This window comes from Neopelma chrysocephalum, unplaced genomic scaffold, assembly GCF_003984885.1.
Source record: "Neopelma chrysocephalum unplaced genomic scaffold, ASM398488v2 Primary Assembly neopelma1_60, whole genome shotgun sequence".
NCBI lineage: Eukaryota > Metazoa > Chordata > Aves > Passeriformes > Pipridae > Neopelma > Neopelma chrysocephalum.
This window is the reverse complement of record NW_020897715.1, coordinates 16,695,669-16,700,247: the sequence shown is the minus strand read 5'-3', so window position 1 is coordinate 16,700,247 and position 4,579 is coordinate 16,695,669.

The following is a 4,579-nucleotide window of genomic DNA, read 5'->3' as shown; positions in this document are numbered from 1 at the left end:
TTGAAGCTATGCAGCTCTTGGCCCTTTTTTCTGACCATTCTTGGCAAACTTATTTTCACTTTTCAACCAAAGAATGGCAGTGCTACTGCTGATCCCAATACACACTCATCGACACCATGTTTTCTTTTACAATCTGACATTTACGCCTGTCCTGTGTCTCTGTAGAGAAGTTGCCATGAGTAAGTTCAGTTGTCATAGCTGCAAATTTTATGGTGTAGTCTAGTAGTCTTTCATGGTTCCCAAATTTCTTTTTGATGTGCAAGTCCTTTCATGCCTTAAGGAAGCATAGAAGAAAGCACGGAAGTACTTGAAACACTAATAAATAGGAGCTGGAGGCTGATATTATAGGCCAACTGGGTGTAGGAGGAGCTGATGTCTTAATGATGAATCAGAAATGCTAGGAGAGGGGGAAAGCATGTCAGGAAAGATTGGGAAGATGCAAAACTTGAAGTGACACAGCGAGGTCAATCACTCATACAAAAAAAAATCTCTTTCCGGAAGCACTTGGAATGGACATGAAAAGTGCAATACTGTCTTTGTGAGAACCAGAGAAAAGGAAGCAAGACAATGCCTAAGTGGAATAGTTTGGTTGAGGTGACAGATCAGAAAGTCCATAACTTTGATACGTTACGCAGAAAAAAATCAACAAGGTGCGATTCAGAGCGTGGATGTGAGTGTGTAAGGCGAATTCAGAGCTGAAGACCAAGCATGGGTTATGGGTCTGAAATAGGAGAAGATTGTGTTCTCCACCTTGATTGAAAAAGGAAGGAGGAGAATGAGATTTAGACAGTATTAATCATCCTGCTGTAGCCAAGGTAAGGATGAGCAAGGCTAGTCTTCCTCAGAAAGTTCTGAGGGAAAGGGTGGTTTGGAACAAAATGGGATTTGAATTGGAAAGGGTGATTTGTGAGTTGTCCACATAGAAATAATAGTAAAATGTATGTTTACATACATTCAGCAACACAGGGAGGAGGTCTATATAGAGTGGGGCAATGTGCCAAAGACCAAAGTTTTGTGGCAAAGCTTTCAAAGAAGTAATGATTGGAGCAATAGGAGGGGAAACATGAAGACAAAGTCACAGGAGCCATTAGAGACTGGATTCCATAAAAAATGTGTTATTGGGACCCCAATCGCCATTGGGTCCAAGAGAATATGAATGTTGTTTCAAGCTGCATCAGACTTTCCATGGAATCTGGGGGCCACAGGAAAGACTGGACAGTGTTTGGAAGAAAACTGAAGAAGAGGCTTTGCAAACAATGAATCCAGACTGTGTGCCCAAACTGTGATGCTAGAAAAGGTTCCTGTGGTCATTTAAAGAAGAAAGAAATAATATGTTGATATGGATCTGTACTTCTACAGGACTTACTTTGTCTACCTTTGAAAAATGTGAACTACCCTAATAGCTTTCCAGAAATGTTGACTTGTGGAAATACAGTGACTTTAGTGCTGATGATCAAGCACTTTTGGACCTCAAGTTCCCAGTTACATTAGCAATTGATCAAAGTCAAGGCAATGAGTACAGGAAGTTCCTGGTTCTTCTGAAAACCTTTAGGTTTCAGCTCAGGATACTTTAGAGAATGTTCTGGGAATCTCTGATAAAACCCGAAGAGATGCAGAATCTATATAGTGTAGCTCCCAAAACCCAACTAATTCAATACAGTTCTATATTTAATGTTGTTCAGCTACAGAGTAACACCACTGCAGCGTGGAAAATCACTGGCAGACTTACAGGGATATGCATATTACTAAGTATGACAGAACCAAAGGATGAAAAATTATTATCAGACTTTGGTAAAAAGTAGGGAAGTCAAAACAAGCACAAAATTGTAGAAATACAAAACTTCATCATAGTTTAGACACAGATGCTTTAGAATTTGGAAAGGTCACATAACAAAACCTACAGAAATGTCACTGAACACAAAAGAAACGTTATAAAGAAATTGGAAGCTTCTGCTCAGACTTTTAAAGGAAAAGAAAAACAAGTGTTGGCAGAGGAGAGTGAAACAAAGGGTAAAGAGACTGAAGAACAAAAGTCTTCATGGACTGATCTTTGTTTTCCAGACTGTGCGTAAACACAATTTAACAAGTGAAGACATGAACATATTTGAAGATACTTTACTTTACCAGATCAAAACTAGAAGGCAGCTGAAATGGCCAACAGACCAGTTGAAGCATGTTCATCCTGTAGAAACAACTTAAATGTTTGGTTTAGTTACTGTAGTGGCTGGAGCGCTTTGTAGTGCAAGACTAGTGAGCAGGGTCTGCTGCATGGCACTGTCATGGGTCCTCTTTGTAAAAAAACAGAGAAGAGGAAGCAAAATATAAGCTGATGGAAGAGTTTAGCTGGGTGGACAGATGAGAAAGGCCACTATCTCTGATATGTTATGAGAGATGAGAAGATTCAGCAAGGTGCGATTCATAGCTTGGTTGTGAGGACATAAGGAGTGATCAGAGTAGAAGAGTTAATTTTGCCTAGGTCTCCTTTACCTTTAACTTCAGCTAACTTGACTGGCTCATTAATCTGGATTTTTTTGACGTAACCACATCTGTGCCACTAGATTGACCATCAGAGTATTTTTTGTTAGCTCAGCTGCTTTCCTTCCCTGGAATCCACCAAAAATAACCTTTCTTGAGGGCTTAATTTCCATAGTACACCACACTCTGAATTCCCCAAAGATTGTAAACATTTAAAGTATAAGCCTGATAACAGACCTAAATGCCTGGTATTACTGTTATCAAGTCTGCATTGCTCAGATACCAGCAGCTGCTGTGACTGGGATCAAGGGCACCACACTCATGGGCATTGGAAGCATTTGTGGTAGTGGAAGCCACTCTTGGCTCTGTGCCTGCTCTGTCTACCTGCAGGACACATGCCTCAGTGCTTTCTCTCCCACTTTCTTTGTGCATTTACACCTGCAGATGGGATTCCTCACCCTTCTGGAGCTCCTCTGAGGGGGAAGGTTTCCTGCTGGGAGCTGCTGCCTACTGCTTCAGTTCAGTTCTCATCTTGTCACTCCTACCCCAGTATAGGGTCGCTGTCTTACACCTCAGAAGTCCTCTCCAGCCTAGCTAGCTTCACTTCAGCACGCTGAACTGACCTGTCCTCTCTCCTGCCTTTATGCTTCCTTGGCTGTGATTCAGACTTGTCTGCCAGGTTTGCTGAACACACTCTGCTCTCCATAACTGGGAGTACCCAAGTCTCCAGTGATGTTGTAAAATCTTTAAAACGTGGAAAACACCCTACTTTGAAAAGAGCTTCAGGTGTAACTTGTCTCCCAGACTTACGGACCTGCTTTTGTTATGTGAACTCCTCTGAATCTGGTTCCTGCAGCTACCTTGTCCATGCCTTTCCTTCACTTTTCCTTTTGCTTTTTTATTAAACCTGTACTGAGTGGGGAGCCCTGCCTTGTGAGGGAATGCAGGCAGCAAACCATGGCTGACCAGGGTAAAACAGCTATGTTTAATATTTGTGAAGGGCAATTCAGGTATGTTTTCTGTCTGTCACTTCATCTGCGCCCCTTCTCACCACACTTCTGCCTGAACATTCCCACAGGTTAGGTTTGAAGTGGCTCAGGGAGCAGGATGGCTCCAAGACTTGAAGCCACGAGACCTGGCACTATTTGTGCCAGAGAACACCCTGGAAGTGTTCAAGGCCAGGTTGGATGGGACTCTGAGCAACCTGGAGTCTAGTGGAAGGTGTCCCTGCCCATGGCAGAGGGGTTGGAAATAGATGATCTTTAAGGTTGTTTCCAACTGAAGCCACTCTATGATTCTATGACTATCTGTGGTGGACCCTCAGCTGCCCCAGGAGAGCTACCCTGAGCAGTGTGCTCAGCCCCTAAAGTAAACCAGAACAAGCTCACCTGGGGTGCAAAGCCTGATGCCTCCAAGTCCGTGTTGCCTGTGCTCCCCTCAGGTCTGTGTGCAGCTCCCTCAGGATGTACTTCAGAAAATGTCACTCCTACTCAGGGCCCTGTCTCACAGGGCGCCCAGGGTGACTATGAGGCCCTGTGCTGAGGCAAATCACAGAATCATAGAATCCTTAGGGTTGGAAGGGACCTCTGGAGATCACCTAGTCCAACCCCCCTTCCAAGGCAGGGTCACCTAGAGCAGGTTACTAGATGCAAATAACAGCACAGGAACACATCCAGGTGGGTTTTGAATGCCTCCAGAGAGGGAGACTCCACAACCTCCCTGGGCAGCCTGTTCCAGTGCTGTGCCACCCTCAATGTAAAGAAGTTCTTCCTCATGTTCAGGTGAAACTTCTTGCATTTTAGTTTATGACCATTATTCCTTGTCCTGTCGCTGGGCACCACTGAAAAGAGTCTGGCACCATCCCCGTGGCACCCGCCTTTAAGATATTTATATGCATTGATGAGATCCTCTCTGAGTCTTCTCTGGACTAAACAGGTCCGGCTCCCGCAGAGTCTCCCCGTAGGAGAGACGCTCCAGTCCCCTCTCCCGCGGCTCCGTGTGCGGACAGTGTCTCCCGAAACCCCCGCGGTGTCTCTGCCCGCCCTCCCCGCGCTCCGGTACCGGCGCCGCATCCCGCGGGGGCCGCGCTGAGGCCCCTCCCCCT